General features: G+C 39.4%; 1 long non-coding RNA gene across 1 annotated transcript; it reads left to right on the top strand.

Annotated features, from left to right (window-relative positions):
• The first annotated feature begins 1,059 nt into the window (after nucleotides 1–1,059).
• Nucleotides 1,060–15,214, top strand: LOC124719900. Its single transcript, XR_007006010.1, has 4 exons — nucleotides 1,060–1,173; nucleotides 2,714–2,809; nucleotides 11,876–12,138; nucleotides 15,014–15,214. It is a non-coding gene; the product is annotated as an uncharacterized LOC124719900 (long non-coding RNA).
• The last annotated feature ends 2,206 nt before the right edge of the window (nucleotides 15,215–17,420 follow it).

The raw sequence follows: 17,420 nt of genomic DNA, 5'->3' as shown, positions 1-17,420 counted from the left end.
TGTTTTATCATGATGATCGTATCTCCCTATGTAGGTGGAAGCCAATTGAATATTTTCGCATTCGGAAGTGAAACTTCACGAGAAGATCCGCCGCAACAAAAAACTCCTTTGTTTTAATGACTTTCACCCAAATTTACGCATTATGTCCGTTGCACTCTTTCCCCTACTTCGTGATAATACAAAACGAGCTAACCTTCTTTGAACATTTTCGATGTCCTCCATCCCACCTGATGCGAATCTCACACCGCACAGTAGTACTCCAGAAGAGGGCAGACAAGCGTAGTGTACACACTATCTTTAGTCTATCTGTTGCATGTTCTAAGTTTTCTACGAATAAATCCCAGTCTCTGGTTTGCTTTCCCTACAGCATTATCTGTGTAATCGTTCCAATTGAAGTTATTCGTAATTGTAGTCCCTAAGTCATTAGTTAAATTTACAACCTTTAGATTTGTGTGATTTATTGTGTAACCAATATTTCGTGGATTCTTTTAGTACCTTCTTATGTGGATAACTTCACACTTGTAATTCCCTAGAATCAGTTGCCACTTTTTGCATCATACAGATATCTTGTCTAAGTTATATAATTTATTATCACCGTAAATAGAGGCCACATACTGGACGGGGTGTAGTGTAAATTAAGATATGATATTCTAAGTTATCATATCAGAACGCTTCTGTTACGTTTCAAAGTATTTCACGTAAAGCGACGCTGCGAAAGATTTCATGAAGGACTAAGTGATACTTTGAGCCGGACGCCTAAAACTGGCTAGTTATAGGGGATGTAAATACTGTTAAGTTTCACAAATTTTAAATACGGTAAGTAAATTCTTCACAGGATATTATTATAAGTGTGACAAAATTTCAAAAAAGGAAATTGTAACCTTGACATGTCTCCTGTACCTCAGACATAAGCTCTGAAATAGTGAAAGTTATGAAATGAATAAAAAACATTTCACTGACGTAAAGCGCGTGAGTGTACATAGGGCGCCCGTTCTGGCAGAGTAACAACATTGTATGCAAGGTTGTGAAGCATCCTTGATAGTAGATTCTTTCACAGTACACTTCTTTGAGAACCGTGTTATGTGTTTCAAGAATTAATTGTTCTATATAAATCAAGAAAAAAAACAGTTGCAATATTGTATTTAGCAGAAATACGTTAATTAATGCCTCCAGGTAAGAAATAAGCTACTGACATTTATAACCATGTATGTTGGAAATACGAAAGTTTTTTTTGAAACAGCATTAATGCAAAATTTATGTTATAGTTTATTTGATCTTGAGAAGCAGTAAATGCCTCCGAGTTATGTTAACTATACTAATACAGTGTTAATTAGTATAATGTTTGTTCCTGGGCATACTTCAAAGATATTTTATTCCGTACCTGGAAAGTAGCAGTTGCGTCACCATTGGCGACATCTGTAATATACTGAAACGGCGTGTTCATCCCGAGTGAGAAAGTCATAGTTAGTGTTAAATACTTCATTATAGACCAGAAGAAATGCATAGTGAATATCGCAAATTTACTCCCTACATTAGTGTAGTTATGGTGGCTTGCTTAGCCCATGGGCTGTGATGTCTGTGAACGAGGAACAATAAAGTGTTTTGCTGTCATCTGATGTAGAATTCCTTCAGTCTGTAGCATGAGCCATTGGTTCGTATTATTAAGTTCTTCAGATTAAAGTTTCCTCCGGTTATTACATAATTTCGTGAGTTGTTACGTTGGGATGAAAGGGAATGCCGAATTCTGTTGCATTTGCTGCGGCCATTTTGTGTGCTTCGGGCATTCACCTACTCGTACCGCTCGACAGGTCGCTAAATCGTGTATTGACAGAAGAACATGGTAATAGGCATGTTTCAGTGTGCTTTCGTAAAAACCTTTAGCAACAGGATTTTGGAGATGTGTAACAAACGAAATAGGTTCAGTAAGAGCTGCTGGTACGTGTATTTTTCAGTAAGTGCATTATTCGATATCACAGAATAGAAGATTCGTTATCTGTGGTACGCACGTCAGAGAAAACGTAAGTCACTTCGTGAGGAAACGTGTTAAATGTTGGTGTTAATAATAGATCAGCTGTTTCTCAGTACAGTATGTGAACAGCAGTGTGTGTGGAACGCCCCCCCTCCCCGTAGTGAGTTCATAAGGGTTGCAGCACTGCAGTAGTTGGTATGAAACCATGAAAATGCGGATGAAGAAAATTTCAACAAACCGTGCGTTAAAAATGCATATTAAATTTTCTGATGAAAATGTGGTTCACAGTACGAATTCCATTGCCCCTAAAATTACTCATAAGAATACGGTCATAACCTCATGGGTTACAGTATAGGCCCAAAATAAATTCAGTTCAATATGTGTCTATCAAGATTTAAAGAGCCATCTTATCTATTTTTCCGTCACGAGTAGTATTATAGTAAATGGTTTTATTCGGATTTGGTGAATTAACTTTAGTCTCTCAGTAGTTTTGACTGATCATAATTCTGAAGATATTCATGGGGGGAAAAAAGGCAAGATGTCTCCCATAAATCTCGCAATTGGATAGTCTCCCAGCCTGAAATTTAGATATCCTGTTACTTTGTTTTGTGACGTTATAACAAGAAAGTTGTGAATCAGTTTTTCCATTGAACATTTTGTGTTCCTGTGTAGTTGTCCATTTCCTGTGGCCAGTGGAGGGTTTTAAATTTAATGAGTGTTCTTATGAGAAACCTCGTTTTTCAGGTAGGCCTATACAAGACTATAGTCTTGGACAATTTGAAAACCATTTCAGTCAAAGAAGAAAAAACAGATGAGATGTGTGCTAAGCCAGACACCATGGTAAGTGACTTTTTTTCTCACTGCTGTTCATTAATTTCTGTGTGCAGGATGGTGTGTTAGTAAGCGTAATTCATGTTATGTTGCTGGAAGCATGATGAATTCAGTATAATAATAATGTTATCTGTCGATTTAATTTTCTAAAATTAATAAATTGTACAATAATCCCGAATCAGCTATGTTTTATGGCATACACGGCTCGTTTCACAACACACAAATTTCTTTCGTGTAGTGTAAAAAAGTGGAATAATTTAGCCATATGATGTTATCTGTGTACCCCAATGTTGTCGTGGAACAAAAATTGTGTCAAAAGACTAAAAAAAGTCAGGTAACATAAATTCCATAAAATCTGTTTCTTTTGGGGGAGCAATTTTTATGGACTTCATGTCCCCTATTTGCTCTTTTTGAACTTTTGTTCTTAGACAACATGGGGGTGAAGATGATCTCAGATGGTTAAGTGATGTAGTTTTTACACCAGATGATGGAACTTTAATTGCTCCAAAACCACCATGCGAGCAATAAAGTGTCTGCCCCATAAGAACTCTTTGTGTTGATGTTAAATGTGACATTTCATAACACTACATTAAAGTAGGTGATTTGTATAGACCCTCACATTGAATGAAGAGGAGAGTTTAATAAATATCCATAAACTTATAAAGCACAACTCAATGGAATTCATGGTATGTTAGTGTAGAAAGGGTTTATTCTGATTTGGTATTCTTCTTGTAAATGTCAACTCTTAATGTGCAGCAGAAGAATGGTCCCACTATGGTGAATATCAGCAATGTAAAGAGATCTATAAATTGAACCAGTGCAGGTAGGGCATTATTAAGTTATATAGAAAATGTGATTTACTTGTTGTTAGGTGTTCCCTTCTAACCAAAAATAATTAATTTGGAATTGAGTTTGAAAAGATCACTGGTCTGAGAAGTTAGTTTCATGGCAGTTTACATCAAAAGCTGTCTTTGAATACGTAAACAAGGCTTCAGCACAAGCAACAGCTGTAAAGGTCAGTTTCTGATAAATGTCATTAGGAGTTAATTGTTATGCAGCCCAATGGGTGCAAAATGAAGGTCTGTGTTGTCAGCAAAGGTGTGTGTCATGAGATCACACACTGGTTAGTGTAACTACCAATGAAAATCAATAGTGAGATGTGCAATCTAACAATCTTTAATGTGATTCTTCTATAAAAGGCTGACAGTTCGCAAAAAGTGGTAACTAGGTGGTAATGGAATTCCTTTATTTTCATATTGTGTTCTGGGTGTAACCCATTGCCAGATGACCTACTAAATTAAAAACACATTTTTATACTGCAAATTTCAAAATGTATAGATATCTATTATTACGGGTATAAAGGTGTGAAAACCAAAATGCATATTGTTTTCACATAAATACATACTGCAATACAATATAATTACAGTGCTATGACAAAGAAGTCTTTAAACTTATGAGACCATGAAGTTACTTTATTCACATAAAGAAGGAAATGCTGAGATGACATATACACATCTAGCGGAAGAATGAATATAGTGGCCCTCATCCCTACATAACTAACCTCATTTATGCTAGATGGCATGTGGGTGGTGGCTCTGCAGCCTGCCAATATAGGATAGTAAGCCATTACTTCTTACCAAGATTTGTTTCACAATAAGAACAGAAATTTTTACACATTTAAGTTAGGATATATTTCATGTCAACATAAATGCAGAATAAAATATATTGAAGACAAGTAGTAAATATGAAGAAAGGCGAAGTAAAAAGATTTAATTACAAAGAAATGAATACCCTTAGTTGCATATGTGTTGCTATATGTCAACAGGTACAGATGAAAATGTGTGCCCCAACCAGGAATCTGAACCCAGGATCTCCTGCTTACATGGCAGACACTCTGTTCATCTGAGCCACCGAGGACACAGAGGATAGTGTGACTGCAGGTACTTATCTCTGGTGCGCCTCCCGTGAGACCCACATTCTCAACTTATTGTCCCGCACTATGTTCATAATACCACTGTCCATTATACTCTTACTCGCAGTCTTACTGCCGATTCCCGTTCGGGCACTGTTTGTGCATCCGCACTGAAGATAGTCAAATGTACAAAAGAAAGGTGAAAATTATATAAAGTGTGTGTGTGTGTGTGTGTGTGTGTGTGTGTGTGTGTGTGTCACACAGTGCCGGCAGCAATGCCACGATTAATGAGTATAATGGGCAGGGGAACTACGAATATAGTGCTGAACAAGAAGTTGAGAATGTGGGTCTCACGGGTGGTGTGCCAGAGATAAGTCGCTGCGGTCGCACTATCCTCGGTGGCCCAGATGTAGAGCGTCTACCATGTAAGCAGGAGATCCTGGGTTCAATTCCCGGTTGGGGTACACATTTTCATCTGTCCTCGTTGACGTATGTCAATGCCTGTATGCAGCTAAGGGTATTTATTTCATTGTAATGTCATTCTAACGAGCTGCATGGTCACCGATGGTATCTGTTCTTTCGGACAGGTCTGAAAGAACAGATACCATCTTCATATATATAAAAAGATTTTACTTGGGCATAACAAGTACTTCTTTTGTAACTTGTTTTATTTGACTGTGTGCATCACAAAATGGAAGATCATACATTTCTAACTGTGCAAAATACAGAAGAGAAATTAAGGTAGTAGCTAATTAAAAATGCTGAAAATCGTAGTCGGTTACCATTCACTGTTTCATTGATTAGTTAGTGCTGGGTTAGTACAACAGTGAGAATAAAATGTTGATCATTCTTCTGTACTTACTACTTCAAAACACTTCAGCTTAGATGCAGTCTTTTCCTAGTTCCTGCAACTGGACCCTTAATTTCTTCATGATTTCTTCCGCATCTCCCATTACTACAAATCTAGTATGTGCTGTTTTGTGAGGTAAATATAGTGAAATAAAACCACCTCTAACCACCATATATACCAGTCGTGTAACTGGCAAAACGTATACTACCAAAGGTAGAGCCATCTGTGAAATGACGAGGCATCTACTAGCTGTTACGTGCACACTACTTGGCTTTTTATAGCGGCATGACTACCACCAGGTTATCAGGATGAATGGGGCATATACAGAGGGTGTATACTGGCAAACACAATATCCCGTTGCGCAGAATGCACTAAAACATGACAGTCATGACCTTGGTGCCTGTTTCACCACACATACCATCTGGATTCTTCCCCCAGACACCAGTCTCCCTAAAATCCACTGGTGGGAACTGGCACTACAACATGTCCCAGTTCTTGCCACCCACCTTGCCCTTATTTAGCTTAATTTCTTCCATCTCTGCATTTCTTCACAGTAACTATTCCTTTCTTCACTGCATTTTAGTTTTCTATATCTTTCACTTTCTGACGTGTATATTTTTTTTCTGCCCCCCTCCCACCCCTCTATCACACACAGTGCTCTTGTTAACTTTTGTATGATGTTTTAGCAGTAATCTCTGTCTTCCATATTGCCCTATTTTCCACTTTTTATCTCTCAGGTTTTTAAACCTTGTCCAGTGCAGTTCCCAACAATCAGTCATTCCTTCTCATCCCATCTGGTAATTCGCCCATGATATGGGGTTCCGGGTGAATCCTCTGAACTCTACCCCTTTTCCTAAACCTCACTAGTCTTTTTCCTTCATACCAAGTGAGGTGGCGCAGCATACTCACATTCGGGAGGGAGACGGTTCAAACCTACATCCGGGCATCCTGATTAGATTTTCCTTGATTTCCCAACTCGCTTCAGGCAAATTCTGGGATAGTTCTTTCAAAAGGGCATGGCCGACTTCCTTCCCCATCCTTCCATAATCCGATGGAACTGATGACCTCACTGTTTGGCCTCCTCTCCCGAATCAACGAACCCACCAATCCTTTTCCTTCGTTCCCCTTCCTTTCCCTTAAATTCTTCTGCCAGGAGGAGCCAATGGCTCTGAAAGCTTGCATACATAATACCTTCTATATCTGTGTTCGCCTCCCGCTGTTTGGTGAGTAGATTTTGTATCTATCCAGTTACACTGCAAGTTACTTTGTAACTACAATTTTATGCTAAGGCTAAATACACTTCTGACCATTGAAATTGCTACACCAAGAAGAAATGCAGATGATAAACGAGTATTCATTCGACAAATATATTATACTAGAACTGACATGCAATTTGGGTGCATAGATCCTGAGAAATCAGCACCCAGAACGACCACCTCTGGCAGTAATAACGGCCTTTATACACCTGGGCATTGAGTCAAACAGAGCTTGGATGGCATGTGCAGGTACAGCTGCTCATGCAGCTTCAATACAATACCACAGTTCTTCAAGAGTAGTGACTGGCATATTGTGATGAGCCAGTTGCTCGGCCACCATTGACCAGACGTTTTAAATTAGCAAGGTATATGGAGAATGTGCTGGCCAGGGTGACAGTCGAACATTTTCTGTATCGAGAAAGGCCCCTACAGGACCTCCAACATGCGGTCGTGCATTATCCAGCTGAAATGTAGGGTTTCGCGGGGATAGAATGAAGGCTAGAGCCACGGGTCGTAACACATCTGAAATGTAACGTCCACTGTTCAAAGTGCTGTCAATGCGAACAAGAGGTGAGCCATATGTGTAACCAATGGCACACCATACCATCACGCCAGGTGATATGCCAGTATGGCGATGACGAATACACACTTCCAATGTACGTTCACCGCAATGTCGCCAAATACAGATGCAACCATCATGATGCTGTAAACAGAACCTGGATTCGTCCGAAAACATGGTGTTTTGCTATTTGTGCACCCAAGTTCGTCGTTGAGTACACCATCTCAGGCGCTACTGTCTGTGACACAGCATCAAGGATAATCGCAACCATGGTCGCTAAGCTGATAGTCCATGCTGCTGCAAAGGTCGTCAAACTGTTCGTGCAGATGGTTGTTGTCTTGCAAATGTCCCCATCTGTTGACTCAGGGATCGAGACGTGGCTGCATGATCCGTAACAGCCATGCGGATAAGATGCCTGTCATCTCGACTGCTAGTGATACGAGGCCGTTGGGATCCAGCACGGCGTACCATGTTATCCTTCTGAACCCACCGATTTCATATTCTGCTAACAGTCATTCGATGTTGACCAATGCGAGCAGCAATGCTGCAATATGATAAACCGCAATCGTGATAGGCTACAATCCAACCTTCATCAAAGTCGTGATGGTACGCATTTCTCCTCCTTACACGAGGCATCACAATAACGTTTCACCAGGCAACGCCGGTGAACTGCTGTTTGTGTATGATAAATCAGTTGGAAACTTTCCTCCTGTCAACACGTTGTAGGTGTCGCCACCGGTGCCAACCTTGTGTGAATGCTCTGAAAAGCTAATCATTTGCATATCACAGCATCTTCCTGTCTGTTAAATTTCTCATCTGTAGCACATCATCTTCGTGGTGTAGCAATTTCAATGGCCAGTAGTGTATTTTTACTTCACTCTTTTTATTGTTTACTACTTGCCTTCAATATGTTTAATTTCCCTGTATGGTTGCATCAAATACACACTAATTTAAATATGTAAATATTTGTTGTTATTGTAAAATAAATCATGGTAAAAAGTTATTATTTACCCTCCTGTATTGGCAGTTTGCGGCACCGTCACTCACAATCCATCTCGTACAAGGAAGGTTACTCATGTAGTGTTCCCAGTTATATTCATTTGTCTGCTAGCTGTCTGTATGTGCCTTCAGCATTGCTTTATTTGAATGCAATAACTTCGTGGTCTTATAAGCTGGAAGGACTTGTCACAGTATTGTAATCTTGGTTTTCAAAACCTTTGTGTCTGTATTAATGCGTTTCTATACATTTTCGCATTGTGTTGTTAATTTAGCAGGCCATCTGATGATGGGCTGTACCTGAAATGCATTATGAAATATTTTTAGAAATATATTATAAACCATCAATTGACAAGTTTGTTCATAACCAACTCCTAAATTCACTTCACATTGTTGTAAATAATATTACAGAAAATTGAAGCCCTTCTACTTGTGAATTGTGAAGCCTCATTTGCATATGACTTGAAATTTGACAAAATGCAGCCATTTGGAGTGTGGTCAGCTGTTGGCTGGCAAACTAACACATGGACCCAAGAGTGAAACTGTTGAAATGGTGTTATTCCTGTACTTGAATTTTAATAAATATAAATGTGCTTCATTATAGATTTTAAAAAGTGAGGTATCAGTTTGGGATTACTTTTGCCAGTAATTTCACAAATGTAATCCACACTCAGCTCTGCGGAAAAAATTAGGACAGTAAGTAAATATAACAAATACTGATAGGGTGGCTAAAGCATAATGACAATTGTTGTGACAGACTGATCTGTCCCATAGCCCAAAGTATATATTAGGTTGTAAGGTGACTCCTTGGTTGTAAGTTGGCAAAGTCACTGAATATTAATTCTTCTTTGTTGCTACATACTGATGTACAGCATAGCTGGGTGTATATGTTACTTTGAGAAGTGACAGTTCGATTGTGAGTTGGCAAATCTAACAGATGGTATGTCATGAGAATAATGATAGTTTATTCTTATTTTGGCATTTATTTTATGCCAATTTAGTTTTTGGCATGAGGTTCTTATTCACCATTTTCATATCGTTATGAGTTAATCTAGATTACGAGGTTCAATATTTGCTTGAAAATACCTTTTAAAATATGATTATAACACTGATAGCTTAAAATAAGTCTTTTTAAATTAACTGAAAATTGTGAAGTTCTAGAATCAAAGGTAACGAGTTTTGTTAAACACTGCTTAACCTTGGAGCTGAACCTTGGAAAATGGCGAGAGACCATGAGAGATCTTCTTTCACTTCATGTGCTACTTCAATTACAGGACTTTCCATTCCTCTCCTTGAAAATTAAACCATAATAGCCTGTCACAATGTTCATTAAAAAATGTTTGAAATTATTTTCATGCTCCTGCTCACACAGTTAACTGCATGGTGTATTAAATGTTAATAACAACCACCACAACCATGTTTCAAGTACATTTGTTACACCAAAACCCGTTTCATTGTAAAAGAACATCTCCAGGTCGCATTGAAAATATGCCAACAGTGTTATGAACAAATTTTCACAAACTGGCAGAAATTTACTGACGGGACTCAAAAATGTGTATTCACCATGTAATCCAGTCAGAGAAGGAAAATGAGGGGAACAAAATTGTGTAGTCGCAAATTTTTGCACATCACTAGGAATGAGTGTCCTGAAAACTATACTGAAAATCTTGTCCAGTGATACGTGTGCATTGGAGTGGCGGAGGGGTTGTTTAAAGGTTACTTTTTTATAATTGGTTGAATAACTTGAACAGTGCAGCTTGCAGCAAAAATATTTACCAACACAAATTTAAAATTTGCTACCTAAAAAGGTTTCATTCATTTTTCTCCAGGACTAATAGTTTGTGTTGCAGGGGATAGGAAAAATTGCAACATTATGAAAATTATTGTTCTAAAGATGTAAAATTCGTGTTTACCTTGAAATGAAAGGAGTTAAAAACAAATGTTAAATGTGTGTACCACATCTAAGAACAGTAATCATATTGATGGATAAATCGTGTTCCGTGTGTGTTACAGTGTGGAGGTGGGAAGAATGTGTGGTAGAAGTGCAAGGGAAGCAAGGTTGCTGCTTTGTGTTCATGCACTTTCCTTCTTCATCAGTATGTAAGCTGAAAGTTGATTAAGTGATTACCCACTTTAACCCGTTACATCACAAGAAGCAAGTACAGGGGTTTCACAATTTTATATGGGACTTATGAAACACTTGTGACGCTTCGTACAGACATACTTGGGTGATGTTGATGCTACATGGAAAATTGGATTCATGTTACTGTTAATATTAATTCAAGTAACACATTTGGACAGAATCGTCACAGCTGAAGCACTCCCAAAATCTGAATAGGTGCAGAGGCTTTTTGTGTCCTCACAACAGAATGAAATCAGCTAAGTGTTACAGAATTTAATTTATTTTAACATAATGTTGTTTTAAGGAACATCTTGTTCTCATTTGTTGAATACATAAGCCGTTCACAGATTGTGAGGCGGAGGTCTTCCTGGTCTTGACTCATAAACCGTGGGGCTTAACTTGGCAGCAACACGATGCATCCCGAAATGCTGTGTCAGTGTTTCGTGACATGATCCTACCAAAATGTTACATTCTTCTGCAATCTCTCGGACTGTTAGTCTTGATTGGCACACACAGTTTTGTTGAAGTTCCTGATAAGGGCGTCCTGAACAAGGGTCACCTTTAACTTTTGTCCGGTGAGTTTTAAACTGTGTGAACTACTTGTAACATCGAGTATGGCTTAAGCACACATCACCGTGCGTTTTATGCTTCATTTGATGTGTATCTGTAAAGGTTTTCTTGAGTTTCACGCAAAATTTAAAGCAGACACGTGGCTCCTCTTAACTCTGCCACCTTGAAATTTGGAAAGTATGTGACACAACATGCTACTCAATATAGCACTGAACCGTAACTAGGAGACATACATCAACGAACCTTCTGGCGGTTACGCATTAAACAAACACTGGCAGTTACGCATTAAACACAGTGTGTGTGCAGAGATGCCAAGTTACGCATTAAACAAACACTGGCAGTTACGCATTAAACACAGTGTGTGCAGAGATGCCAACCACATTTTGCTCCAACACACTATTAGCGAGAAATTACGAATGTTCTGCAGTATTCTGAACAGACCTCCTATTTCGTAATAATAAAAAGTCTGTAGGACACTACTAAAGAATAAGGCAGCATTTCAAGGTGCAGCTTTAAGGCTACCTACTTCCTCTCTGAAAACATCACATGATATCAACATTCTCAAACGTTGACAGCTATATGAAATGTGTCTGAGAAAATATTAAGTTCCTCCTTATACTTGAAATTATTATACACATTACTGAAAAAAATATATATATTTCCATCTTTTAGGGTGGGTGTACCTCAGAATCTTTAAAAGAGCTGGACCTAGTTTGAGATCTTTGTTACTCTGCATTGGTGGAACAACAGATAAACTACTTTATGTGCGGCATGACAGATTCCACTTACGTTGCACTCTGTATGTTTCAGAAGTGACTGTAATGGCAGAGATGAAGGCTGAGAGAGGGAGTTTTGTGAGCGACCTGCGCATGCTGCTGGGAGCTTAAAATGGCGCAGACGTGACTCTGGCGCCCAGGGGCTCGGAGCAGTCAGCACAGTCACATCTTGGCAGGGAGGAGCCCCGTCTTCGACGCCATGTTGTGTTTCTTGCATCTCACTTCACAACATAGCTGCGAACACGGGGCTTCTTGCTGGCATCTCGCAGATTGAGATGCAAGAAGCATGCAGCAGAGGTAACTGACATAAGAGAAGCTCCGTTACACCAGTTGTGAAACAATCCCTAACCATACCGTAGCCTGCATTATAGTCCAGCAACACTGTGGACTGAACTGTCCAAAATAACAGCAAATGTGTTACATTTGCACAGTCACATCGTGGCAGGGAGGAGCCCCGTCTTCGACGCCATGTTGTGTTTCTTGCATCTCACTTCACAACATAGCTGCGAACACGGGGCTTCTTGCTGGCATGTCGCAGATTGAGCATGCAGCCACTTAGCAGAGGTAACTGACGTAAGAGAAGCTCCCTTACACCAGTTGTGAAACAATCCCTAACCATACCGTAGCCTGCATTATAGTCCAGCAACACTGTGGACTGAACTGTCCAAAATAACAGCAAATGTGTTACATTTGCACAGTCACATCTTGGCAGGGAGGAGCCCCGTCTTCGACGCCATGTTGTGTTTCTTGCATCTCACTTCACAACATAGCTGCGAACACGGGGCTTCTTGCTGGCATGTCGCAGATTGAGCATGCAGCCACTTAGCAGAGGTAACTGACGTAAGAGAAGCTGCCTTACAGCAGTTGTGAAACAATCCCTAACCATACCGTAGCCTGCATTATAGTCCAGCAACACTGTGGACTGAACTGTCCAAAATAACAGCAAATGTGTTACATTTGCACAGTCACATCTTGGCAGGGAGGAGCCCCGTCTTCGACGCCATGTTGTGTTTCTTGCATCTCACTTCACAACATAGCTGCGAACACGGGGCTTCTTGCTGGCATGTCGCAGATTGAGCATGCAGCCACTTAGCAGAGGTAACTGACATAAGAGAAGCTCCCTTACACCAGTTGTGAAACAATCCCTAACCATACCGTAGCCTGCATTATAGTCCAGCAACACTGTGGACTGAACTGTCCAAAATAACAGCAAATGTGTTACATTTGCACAGTCACATCTTGGCAGGGAGGAGCCCCGTCTTCGACGCCATGTTGTGTTTCTTGCATCTCACTTCACAACATAGCTGCGAAGACGGGGCTTCTTGCTGGCATGTCACAGATTGAGCATGCAGCCACTTAGCAGAGGTAACTGACGTAAGAGAAGCTCCCTTACAGCAGTTGTGAAACAATCCCTAACCATACCGTAGCCTGCATTATAGTCCAGCAACACTGTGGACTGAACTGTCCAAAATAACAGCAAATGTGTTACATTGGGATATGGACTATCTTGCGTGGGTTATTTTGCCATCTCTTGACCCTAAATATTTATAAAAGAACCAATTCGCGATAGTAAAAAAAACTACACATCTTTCATTAATTGCAGCTAAAGGATAATTTGAAACCTAATACAAAAAACTAAATATCATAATGTCAATCAGATTCATTTAGGACTACTGTATTTACTCGAATCTGAGCCGCACTTTTTTCCCATTTTTTGTAATCCAAAAAACCGCCTGCGGCTTAGAATTGAGTGCAAAGCAAGCAGAAGTTCTGAAAAATGTTGGTATGTGCCGCCACAACTAACTTCTGCCGTCGAATATATGCAGTGCGACACAAGCATGCTTTGTAGGCACAAAGATAAATACTGGCGCCAAAACCTCTGCGTCAGTAAATAAATGTAAAAAAAAAAGTGGAAGACGAGCTTTTTTCTCCGTCCAGAGTTTAGACCACTGCATTTTCATACACTATCCAACGAAGTAAATACAAATTCCGTATTGTTCATCTTCGAATGTAGCAGAATTTCAATGTACTACGAAAATCTGTTTGGCGAGACTGTTTGGGATGTTTGTCAATATGGCCAACTTTATGTTCTGAATTTTTTCCTACCCCTGAGAAGAGATGGTTGCTAATAGGATCCTGATGAAATGTGAATCACATGCAGTATTCTCTTCACCATAAGAATAATACGAATATAAACATTTTGCCATGTATTCTTTCGTGTTTGCTGCTATCCCATTTACATCCTGTCTGCCTAATAAACTACAAAACTTAAGTGAGGCAACAGCAAACGCGTAAGAATATACGTATCGTGTCGTGTGTATATTTGTATTATTCTTGTGCCTAATAGTGATACAGTCAGAAATGAAGCACAGCAACTGACTAGATTTGTAAATCTAAGATGACTCCGATTTCTGTGCAGAATGTGATGTACTAAAGAAGCGGCCACAAAGATTTTCAAACGGAGAAACATTTTCGCCTTGTTCAGAACCTGTTCTATCATACGCAGTCTATTATTTGGTTCTTGTTGATCATTATCAAAGAAAGCAGCAGTGTAAGTAACAACAAATTGCAGTCTCTTGCCATTGTTTCGCTAATGAGACACTTCCTCTCTTTTTTTTATTGTAGGCGGTGTTAGCGCGCACAAAAGCAAGCCATGCCGCGAGCGGCGACAGACCCTAAACACGCACTATCAGAATGGGACGAACAGTACAGTAATGCATTTTCTGCTTAGTGACGTAAGCACCTAGAACAAAGAAAACGGCACGTATCAGATCGAAGCAACATAAGCAATCAATTCAAACTAGACAAAGCACGTGAAAAAGGAAGGGTACCCGTATAAATACGGACGGAGCGCCTGACACATAGCAATGGCTACCTGGTATAGCTTAACTGCTAAGCTTACGACTCGAAGCAAACTACTGTAGCTGTATCGTCATTCATTCGACCTAAATTATGTCTCATATTTCAATGGACCAACATCGTTTCGATTTGGAGGTGCGGCCTAAAACTTTTCTCTCCCCTTGAATTTAGTCTCGAATTTCAGGTGCGGCTTAGATTCGGGTGCGGCTTACATTTGAGTAAATACGGTAAACAATTCTTTTTCATATTTCCCTTTGTGATATCATACACCGAAGAGCCAAAGAAATTTGGACATCTGCTTAATATCTTTCAGGGCCCTCGAGAGCATGTAAATGCACTGCTGCGTGACATGGCGTGGACTACACTAACATCTGTAGTAGTGCTAGACAGAACTGACACCACGAATGTTGCAGAGTTCCCCATAAATCCATAAGAGTCTAAGAGGTGGAGATCTCTTCTGAACAGCACATTGCAAGGGCATCCCAGATACGCTCAATAATGTTCATCTCTGAGAAGTTTGATGGCCAGCAGAAGTGTTTAAACTCAGAAGATTGTTCCTGGAGCCACTCTAGCAATTCTGGTCATGTGGGGTGTCACATTGTACTGCTGAAACTGTTCAAGTCTGTTGGAATGCACAGTAGACACAAACGGATGCAGGTAATCAGACAGGATGCTTACTTACATGTCACCTGTTATAATTGATGCACCGGGGGCCTCACATCACTACAACTGCATATGCCCCACACCATTAGAGAGCCTCCATCAGCTTGCACAGTCCCCTGCTGACATGCAGGGTCCATGGATTCATGAGGTTGTTTTCATACCCATACACGTCCATCAGCTTGATATGATTTGATACCAGACTCCTCCAACTGGGCAACGTGTTTCCAGTCATAAAGTCTAATGTCAGTGTTGTTGGGCCCAGGCCAACATGAAGCTTTGTTGAGGTCCCAGCATTGAAATGTGCAACAATTTGTGGAAGGGTTGCACTTCAGTCACCTTGAATGATTCTCTTCAGTTGCCTTTGGTCCCATTCTTGCAGGATGTTATTCCAGCAACAGAGATATCAGAGATTTGATGTTTTACCGACTCCCTCATATTTACAGTATACTCGTGAAATGGTCGTGTGGGATAATCCCTGATTCATCTCAGAGACTCTGTCCCATCGGTCGTCCCCCAGACTATAACACCATGTTCAAACTCACTTAAATCTTGATAACCTGCCATTGTAGCAGCAGTAACAGATCTAACAACTGCACCAGACACTTGTTGCCTTAAATAGGCATAGCTGACTGTAGCCTCGTAATCTACCTGTTTACATCTCTCTGTATTTGAATACACGTGCCTATTCAAGTTTCTTTGGTGCTTCAGTGTACATCTAGCAACAGCCAAATCCAAAAGCGTCAATGGAGAGCTTACTAAGAGTGTAGTTCTCCTGCTCGTTAACAAACAAAATTACTCGGAGATACTGTAATATGTTAATTCGTCTTTAAGTTTAATTGATGTTGGTCAACTTCACCGTGAGCAAAGTAAAGTTGCCCGGTCATTACAAGAGCGAAGCTGTGTGCAGGTGTAGATATACCTGCAGTTGCAGGGAGTGAGAAATGTTTTTCGTGCTAACAACTCATAGGCATGTATGCCTCATACAGATCAGCTGCTATTGTATAAATTTGAAATGGAAGTAACATGACTTCCCCATTGTGCATTACAGAGGCAGTCCCCTTCGAATGTGATACATACATGTAGCAAGGAATATGAAATTAAATTGACACTATTCTGATACATTATTCTGTTTTTTTTTCTAAATCTTTATTATCTCTATGTGCAATATCGTGTTTTTTGCAAGCATCATTTAGAGGATTTATTCCTTGAACACCTTCAGCTAATCTTTCTTCTGATTTTGTTCCTGGACCACAACAATTATGACCATAGGGATGCATTTTGAATGGTAATTTATTAATTAAAGTATTAACTAATACTTTTCCATATTATTCTTTTTCTAAAATGTATGTGACAAGTTACTCAAAAATGTAATCAAATATGGAATTCCTTTTGTTATTAATAAAAAAGCACTAAATCTATTTCTTAACATTTGTGTTATTCCCGCAAATAACTGCTGACCTATCAATTAAATCTCTATCATTCATCCAAACATATTCAGATGGTTTTACTGTATATTTTTTTATGAAATCTTCACCTAGTTTTTCATTTTCTTATGAAGACTGTATTTGATTGTAATCATCTTAAATTTGGGAAGAGGTCATAAACACTTTCTTGTATCAGCTCACTATATTTAATAGCTTTACTTAATTTTATTTTATTTTTATTCCTTTCAGAATATAACGATCTTCAATGGTACAAAATATCTGCATAATATGATAAATGAACACCATCAAACTTTTTACCCATGTCATGTATGGCAAAGTGTTCTTTAATTAACAGATTCATTAATGGTATAGTATAAGTAAAATGATATTAAAGATAACAAGTTTGTTTGCGTCGTCATCCTGCACAGCCAGCACAGAAGTATTTGTTTTGTAAATGACAAATGCCTACTCTAGCTGCATTGTATTTTCTCTCTCCCGGGTGCATTTCAGATGTTACTAGATGGCAGAAAGCGCAGATACCAACTGAAAATGCGAAGAACTGTGACCAATCCTTTCTGTACATAAAAAGAGAACAGAACTGTTTTATAATATAAGAATAATGTATACCAAAAC

This window comes from Schistocerca piceifrons, chromosome 11, assembly GCF_021461385.2.
Source record: "Schistocerca piceifrons isolate TAMUIC-IGC-003096 chromosome 11, iqSchPice1.1, whole genome shotgun sequence".
NCBI classification, from domain to species: Eukaryota; Metazoa; Arthropoda; class Insecta; order Orthoptera; family Acrididae; genus Schistocerca; species Schistocerca piceifrons.
The sequence above is the reverse complement of the archived record's forward strand: the minus strand, read 5'-3'. Positions and strand labels throughout refer to the sequence as shown.